The sequence below is a fragment of the Pleurodeles waltl genome, chromosome 12, assembly GCF_031143425.1.
Source record: "Pleurodeles waltl isolate 20211129_DDA chromosome 12, aPleWal1.hap1.20221129, whole genome shotgun sequence".
Lineage (NCBI taxonomy): Eukaryota > Metazoa > Chordata > Amphibia > Caudata > Salamandridae > Pleurodeles > Pleurodeles waltl.
The window spans coordinates 117,468,566-117,477,663 of NC_090451.1; the positions used below are offsets into that span (position 1 = coordinate 117,468,566).

The following is a 9,098-nucleotide window of genomic DNA, read 5'->3' on the forward strand; positions in this document are numbered from 1 at the left end:
CCCTTGTACAGTGGTGCTGAAACAATTTTCAGTGTGGGGGTGCTGCCATCAAAGGGCTTCTGAAAATCCAGGAATCATATAAAGAACTAGTCCTGCGGAATGAGCCACGCACATTCAGAAAGAGTGGTGATGCGTTGGTTACTTATTGGTAATCTTCATTAGCCTTAGCCCATTGCGTCCTTGTGACAGTCATTACAAAGTAAGGTGATGTCACCTTCCAACAGGAAGAAAGAACAGGAGGATCCTTAAATGCTAGCCCCATGCACCCAACCTGGGTGCCAAGCCCTTGCCAAAGGACTGATGGGAAGGTGGGCAGGTTGTAATGTTTGTGAACAAGACAAGATGGACTAAGGGTAATGCAGAGTTCAAAACATTGGTACTCAAATGCAAAACAGAATAATTATTAAGCCATAATGCTTGACAAATGTATGCTCTGAGGACCAGGTAGCCACCCTAGGAATTTCCTAGATTGGTACTCACTGGAATTCAACCCAGGAGGTGGCCATTCCTCTCGTATACCATCCCTGAACTGGAAGATATTCTAAAAAGCCTTGCAAAGCCAGAAAAATTGACAACTTAATCCACCTACTCAGAGTCATAAAAGTCACCTTCTTGTCTTTTCCAGGCTGTCCAAAAGTCACAAACAAGGAGTCGGTTTTCCTGAGCTGCAGAGGCCTGGTGACATGAATGAAAAGAGCTCTTTAAACATCAAGTGTATTCAGCAAATGTTTCTCCGGAGAGGAAGGAGAGGGAATGAAAGAAGGAAGAATTATTTCCTAAGATCTATCAAAAATAGACTTAACCTTTGCAGCAAAGGTAAGGCTAGGCCTTAAATTTACCCCATCTTCCAAAGTATCAAATGAAGAGAGGACAGCATTTTAAGGCTCCCAGCTCCCCAATTGTTTTCAGCAAGGTGATAGGAAATAGGAAAATAACTTTATAGGAAACAATCTTTATGTCTACAGTATCCAGATCCTCAAAGAGATAAAATTGCAAAGCCTATAAAAGAGTAGGAAGATTCTGAGTTGGAGAAAAGGGATTTTTCAACTGGTCTTACAATTGACAAAAGATCAGAACAGTCTAGACACCAAAGATTGTAACATCGACGAAGGTACAGAAAAGTCCCTAAAAACCTTTATCGCAAAGCAATGAGCTTTCAGAGTGGAAAGAGATTCAAGTGAAACCCATTCAGAAGAAAATGCAAAATAGCAGACAAACTACAGGTAGGTGCCAAAAGATCATGAGCAGAACATCACGTCTCAAAAGACTTCCAGTTCTTTGAGTAAGACTTAGAAGTAGAAGGCCTGCAGGAGTGCTGAATTAACTCCACTAAGGAAGAGGAAAAACCCTTTGCTAGCAGTCCAGACTTCTTAACCTCCAAAGCGATAGAGTGAGTTGGAGCAAGAAGGTCACGGATGACGTTCTGAGAGAGACACACTTGAGCAGTACCCAAGGAGTTAGAAGAGCCAGGGGTTCAGAAGAGGAAACCATGACATCTCTGGCCAATAAGGGCCCACAAGAATAAAGTTCCCTCGCCCCTGCTGAGACTTGAAGAGAACCATCTGGATCAATAAAAAGTGGGGGAATGTATAAAGGAGACTTCTCAGCCACTTTATCACCAATACGTCCACTACCTAGGCTCCTTGTTCCGGAAACCTGGATCAGAATCGACAAAGATGAGCATTGTCCTTGTTTGAAAAGAGATCCAGAAAGGGTTTCACAAACTCTCGGCATATCTCTCAAAACAACGACCTGGATAACGTCAACTCCAGCAAATTTGGAAACCTCCAGCTGTCTGCCATCACATTGTCGGTGCCCTTGATGTGTACTGCCGACGTGTGCAACAGGTTGATCTCTGCCCAATAACCCAATTGTTCTGCTATTGCATTGAGGGATTTTGAATGCATGCTTCACTGTTGGTTAATGTAAAAGACAGCTACCTTATTCTCTGTCTTTACTAGCAAATTTTTTTGAGACAGATGATGATGGGAAAACTTCAAAGCCCTGAAGTTTACCATCAACTCCATCTATTTCCATGACCTCTGACTCTCTAGGAAAGACCACTTGAATCGACAGGATCAGTCCAACACAGTAGCTCTCCAGCCAGGTTTGCTGGCATCTGTTGCGAGGAATTCAGGAGCATCCAGGTGTATTAGTGTCCACTTAGACCAGTGGTCTTCAAACTCTTTAATGCCGCATCCACCCAATGGGAAAAAAAAACATTGGTGCCTCCCCTCTGAATTGTCCACAATTCTTCTATTAAATTGACACTGTTTAAATATGTCTAGACCTATTTAAACATTGCAGTTAAGTTCTGTTACTGTTTTAAAAATGCAATCAAATACATGACCCCAAATATACTATTCTGGTCAGGCCTGCCCTACTAACCAATTGCAGCGTCATGCTCTGCTGAGTAAACTGATCTCACGACAGTGAGGAATGCACAGGCCGGGTGGTGCCCGGCGCACAAAAGCGCGCCTTCTTGTGTTGTACGTCTCTTCGCGCAAATGCAAACTCAGATTTCCTGCACTGTGGTCGGCAGGAGAGACATGGGAAGGCGCAGTAGGGAAGGCTTGAGCAACGAACCATTGGCTATGTTTTGTTGTTACTTTGTTGACATGAGCTCAAGTAATTTGAAGCAGAAGGAACGGCCAGACCTAAAAAAAACTCTCTTACCTCCAACGCCGAATAGTCACTATAATTATAATATCTCAAAAGCAGCTGGCCTTGTAAACTTAATGACCAAGCAAGCCGATGCATTTTGGGTTTTGTTGTAAAAGAATAAAAATACTATCCCTCCTTTCCTTTTTTTCCGGCAACAAGCGATGTTACAAAGATATCACAGCACACAGTGAGATTGAGTGAAAGAAGAGGCACTGAGGCTGGCGTGCAGCACTCCACAGCTCTTGTTATTGTAATCCAGACAGGGGGCGGAAGGAGAAAAGTATGAAGGAATTGCGATATTGAGACCAACTCTTCTATCTATCTGCATCAGATGGAAAAAGGATATCATTAGTACTCATGGCTGGTTAGCTCAGTTGGTTAAAGCGTGGTGCTAATAACGCCAACGTCGTGGGTTCGATCCCCGTACGGGCCAGGTTGCATTTTTTCTCTCAACTGAACTCTTTTTTTCTCATTTAATCAAGCTCTCATAAATCCATACACTCTGTTGCTCCAGTATACGTTCACTTTCCATTAGTCCTTCTTTTGCCACTGCTGACCAAAGCTCAAGCCGGCAGCGCCAGTAGAACAACACAAGTGCAAGGGATTGTCTCTACAAGATGGAGACACTGCCTCAGACTATGTCTCGTGAGAGGTGGAGGGAGACCAAGAGCTGATTATTAGATGCGTGGGGATAAGAGGAACATAACTCAGGTGAACAGATTCTGGATAGTGATGCTATAGCTAGGATCAGCAACGTTACAGGGGAAAGGATAGGAAAATAATTAGGTGACAGAAGTATAGAAGTGGCTACAAGGGGGTGTGTCTCTTAAGAGGGCTGAAAGATACACTGAAGGCGACGGTGAAGTGAAAGAAGAAAGAAAGATCAAAGGAAGTCGACAGTGATTGAGAGAAAACTCACAAAGGCAAATTGAGCAAAAGACAAGGCCTGGGGAGTTAGACTACTTCAATGCAAATTTACGCCGCGGATGAGCATGACAACTGACCCTTGTACAGTGGTGCTGAAACAATTTTCAGTGTGGGGGTGCTGCCATCAAAGGGCTTCTGAAAATCCAGGAATCATACAAAGAACTAGTCCTGCGGAATGAGCCACGCACATTCAGAAAGAGTGGTGATGCGTTGGTTACTTATTGGTAATCTTCATTAGCCTTAGCCAATGCATCCTTGTGACAGTCATTACAAAGTAAGGTGATGTCACCTTCCAACAGGAAGAAAGAACAGGAGGATCCTTAAATGCTAGCCCCATGCACCCAACCTGGGTGCCAAGCCCTTGCCAAAGGACTGATGGGAAGGTGGGCAGGATGTAATGTTTGTGACAAAGACAAGATGGACTAAGGGTAATGCAGAGTTCAAAACATTGGTACTCAAATGCAAAACAGAAAAATTATTAAGCCATAATGCTTGACAAATGTATGCTCTGAGGACCAAGTAGCCACCCTAGGAATTTCCTAGATTGTTACTCACTGGAATTCAACCCAGGAGGTGGCCATTCCTCTCGTAGACCATCCCTGAACTGGAAGATATTCTAAAAAGCCTTGCAAAGCCAGAAAAATTTACAACTTAATCCACCTACTCAGAGTCATAAAAGTCAGCTTCTTGTCTTTTCCAGGCTGTCCAAAAGTCACAAACAAGGAGTCGGTTTTCCTGAACTGCAGAGGCCTGGTGACATGAATGAAAAGAGCTCTTTAAACATCAAGTGTATTCAGCAAATGTTCCTCCGGAGAGGAAGGAGAGGGAATGAAAGAAGGAAGAATTATTTCCTAAGATCTATAAAAAATAGACTTAACCTTTGCAGCAAAGGTAAGGCTAGGCCTTAAAGTTACCCCATCTTCCAAAGTATCAAATGAAGAGAGGACAGCATTTTAAGGCTCCCAGCTCCCCAATTGTTCTCAGCAAGGTGATAGGAAATAGGAAAATAACTTTATAGGAAACAATCTTTATGTCTACAGTATCCAGATCCTCAAAGAGATAAAATTGCAAAGCCTATAAAAGAGTAGGAAGATTCTGAGTTGGAGAAAAGGGATTTTTCAACTGGTCTTACAATTGACAAAAGATCAGAACAGTCTAGACACCAAAGATTGTAACATCGACGAAGGTACAGAAAAGTCCCTAAAAACCTTTATCGCAAAGCAATGAGCTTTCAGAGTGGAAAGAGATTCAAGTGAAACCCATTCAGAAGAAAATGCAAAATAGCAGACAAACTACAGGTAGGTGCCAAAAGATCATGAGCAGAACATCACGTCTCAAAAGACTTCCAGTTCTTTGAGTAAGACTTCGAAGTAGAAGGCCTGCTGGAGTGCTGAATTAACTCCACTAAGGAAGAGGAAAGTCCCTTTGCTAGCAGTCCAGACTTCTCAACCTCCAAAGCGATAGAGTGAGTTGGAGCAAGAAGGTCAGGGATGACGTTCTGAGAGAGACACACTTGAGCAGTACCCAAGGAGGTAGAAGAGCCAGGGGTTCAGAAGAGGAAACCATGAAATCTCTGGCCAATAAGGGCCCACAAGAATAAAGTTCCCTCGCCCCTGCTGAGACTTGAAGAGAACCATCTGGATCAATAAAAAGTGGGGGAATGTATAAAGGAGACTTCTCAGCCACTTTATCACCAATACGTCCACTACCTAGGCTCCTTGTTCCGGAAGCCTGGATCAGAATCGACAAAGATGAGCATTGTCCTTGTTTGAAAAGAGATCCAGAAAGGGTTTCACAAACTCTCGGCATATCTCTCAAAACAACGACCTGGATAACGTCAACTCCAGCAAATTTGGAAACCTCCAGCTGTCTGCCATCACATTGTCGGTGCCCTTGATGTGTACTGCCGACGTGTGCAACAGGTTGATCTCTGCCCAATAACCCAATTGTTCTGCTATTGCATTGAGGGATTTTGAATGCATGCTTCACTGTTGGTTAATGTAAAAGACAGCTACCTTATTCTCTGTCTTTACTAGCACATTTTTTTGAGACAGATGATGATGGGAAAACTTCAAAGCCCTGAAGATTACCATCAACTCCATCTATATCCATGACCTCTGACTCTCTAGGAAAGACCACTTGAATCGACAGGATCAGTCCAACACAGTAGCTCTCCAGCCAGGTTTGCTGGCATCTGTTGCGAGGAATTCAGGAGCATCCAGGTGTATTAGTGTCCACTTAGACCAGTGGTCTTCAAACTCTTTAATGCTGCATCCACCCAATGGGAAAAAAAAAACATTGGTGCCTCCCCTCTGAATTGTCCACAATTCTTCTATTAAATTGACACTGTTTAAATATGTCTAGACCTATTTAAACATTGCAGTTAAGTTCTGTTACTGTTTTAAAAATGCAATCAAATACATGACCCCAAATATACTATTCTGGTCAGGCCTGCCCTACTAACCAATTGCAGCGTCATGCTCTGCTGAGTAAACTGATCTCACGACAGTGAGGAATGCACAGGCCGGGTGGTGCCCGGCGCACGAAAGCGCGCTTTCTTGTGTTTTACGTCTCTTCGCGCAAATGCAAACTCAGATTTCCTGCACTGTGGTCGGCAGGAGACACATGGGAAGGCGCAGTAGGGAAGGCTTGAGCAACGAACCGTTGGCTATGTTTTGTTGTTACTTTGTTGACATGAGCTCAAGTAATTTGAAGCAGAAGGAACGGCCAGACCTAAAAAAAACTCTCTTACCTCCAACGCCGAATAACCACTATAATTATAATATCTCAAAAGCAGCTGGCCTTGTAAACTTAATGACCTAGCAAGCCGATGCATTTTGGGTTTTGTTGTAAAAGAATAAAAATACTATCCATCCTTTCCTTTTTTTCCGGCAACAAGCGATGTTACAAAGATATCACAGCACACAGTGAGATTGAGTGAAAGAAGAGGCACTGAGGCTGGCGTGCAGCACTCCACAGCTCTTGTTATTGTAATCCAGACAGGGGGCGGAAGGAGAAAAGTATGAAGGAATTGCGATAGTGAGACCAACTCTTCTATCTATCTGCATTACATGGAAAAAGGATATTTTTAGTACTCATGGCTGGTTAGCTCAGTTGGTTAGAGCGTGGTGCTAATAACGCCAAGGTCGTGGGTTCGATCCCCGTATGGGCCAGGTTGCATTTTTTTCTCTCAACTAAACTCTTTTTTTCTCATTTAATCAAGCTCTTATAAATCCATACACTCTGTTGCTCCAGTATACGTTCACTTTCCATTAGTCCTTCTTTTGCCACTGCTGACCAAAGCTCAAGCCGGCAGCGCCAGTAGAACAACACAAGTGCAAGGGATTGTCTCTCCAAGATGGAGACACTGCCTCAGACTATGTCTCGTGAGAGGTGGAGGGAGACCAAGAGCTGATTATTAGATGCGTGGGGATAAGAGGAATATAACTCAGGCGAACAGATTCTGGATAGTGATGCTATAGCTAGGATCAGCAACGTTACAGGGGAAAGGATAGGAAAATAATTAGGTGACAGAAGTATAGAAGTGGCTACAAGGGGGTGTGTCTCTTAAGAGGGCCGAAAGATACACTGAAGGCGAAGGTGAAGTGAAAGAAGAAAGAAAGATCAAAGGAAGTCGACAGTGATTGAGAGAAAACTCACAAAGGCAAATTGAGCAAAAGACAAGGCCTGGGGAGTTAGACTACTTCAATGCAAATTTACGCCGCAGATGAGCATGACAACTGACCCTTGTACAGTGGTGCTGAAACAATTTTCAGTGTGGGGGTGCTGCCATCAAAGGGCTTCTGAAAATCCAGGAATCATACAAAGAACTAGTCCTGCGGAATGAGCCACGCACATTCAGAAAGAGTGGTGATGCGTTGGTTACTTATTGGTAATCTTCATTAGCCTTAGTCCATTGCGTCCTTGTGACAGTCATTACAAAGTAAGGTGATGTCACCTTCCAACAGGAAGAAAGAACAGGAGGATCCTTAAATGCTAGCCCCATGCACCCAACCTGGGTGCCAAGCCCTTGCCAAAGGACTGATGGGAAGGTGGGCAGGATGTAATGTTTGTGACAAAGACAAGATGGACTAAGGGTAATGCAGAGTTCAAAACATTGGTACTCAAATGCAAAACAGAAAAATTATTAAGCCATAATGCTTGACAAATGTATGCTCTGAGGACCAAGTAGCCACCCTAGGAATTTCCTAGATTGTTACTCACTGGAATTCAACCCAGGAGGTGGCCATTCCTCTTGTAGACCATCCCTGAACTGGAAGATATTCTAAAAAGCCTTGCAAAGCCAGAAAAATTGACAACTTAATCCACCTACTCAGAGTCATAAAAGTCACCTTCTTGTCTTTTCCAGGCTGTCCAAAAGTCACAAACAAGGAGTCGGTTTTCCTGAACTGCAGAGGCCTGGTGACATGAATGAAAAGAGCTCTTTAAACATCAAGTGTATTCAGCAAATGTTCCTCCGGAGAGGAAGGAGAGGGAATGAAAGAAGGAAGAATTATTTCCTAAGATCTATCAAAAATAGACTTAACCTTTGCAGCAAAGGTAAGGCTAGGCCTTAAAGTTACCCCATCTTCCAAAGTATCAAATGAAGAGAGGACAGCATTTTAAGGCTCCCAGCTCCCCAATTGTTCTCAGCAAGGTGATAGGAAATAGGAAAATAACTTTATAGGAAACAATCTTTATGTCTACAGTATCCAGATCCTCAAAGAGATAAAATTGCAAAGCCTATAAAAGAGTAGGAAGATTCTGAGTTGGAGAAAAGGGATTTTTCAACTGGTCTTACAATTGACAAAAGATCAGAACAGTCTAGACACCAAAGATTGTAACATCGACGAAGGTACAGAAAAGTCCCTAAAAACCTTTATCGCAAAGCAATGAGCTTTCAGAGTGGAAAGAGATTCAAGTGAAACCCATTCAGAAGAAAATGCAAAATAGCAGACAAACTACAGGTAGGTGCCAAAAGATCATGAGCAGAACATCACGTCTCAAAAGACTTCCAGTTCTTTGAGTAAGACTTCGAAGTAGAAGGCCTGCTGGAGTGCTGAATTAACTCCACTAAGGAAGAGGAAAGACCCTTTGCTAGCAGTCCAGACTTCTCAACCTCCAAAGCGATAGAGTGAGTTGGAGCAAGAAGGTCAGGGACGACGTTCTGACAGAGACACACTTGAGCAGTACTCAAGGAGGTAGAAGAGCCAGGGGTTCAGAAGAGGAAACCATGACATCTCTGGCCAAAAAGGGCCCACAAGAATAAAGTTCCCTCGCCCCTGCTAAGACTTGAAGAGAACCATCTGGATCAAAAAAAAGTGGGGGAATGTATAAAGGAGACTTCTCAGCCACTTTATCACCAATACGTCCACTACCTAGGCTCCTTGTTCCGGAAGCCTGGATCAGAATCGACAAAGATGAGCATTGTCCTTGTTTGAAAAGAGATCCAGAAAGGGTTTCACAAACTCTCGGCATATCTCTCAAAACAACGACCTGGATAACGT

General features: G+C 43.3%; 1 non-coding gene across 1 annotated transcript; it reads left to right on the forward strand.

Moving 5' to 3' along the window:
• The first annotated feature begins 6,690 nt into the window (after nt 1–6,690).
• TRNAI-AAU (transfer RNA isoleucine (anticodon AAU)) lies at nt 6,691–6,764 on the forward strand. The gene has a single exon. It is a non-coding gene; the product is annotated as a tRNA-Ile (tRNA).
• The last annotated feature ends 2,334 nt before the right edge of the window (nt 6,765–9,098 follow it).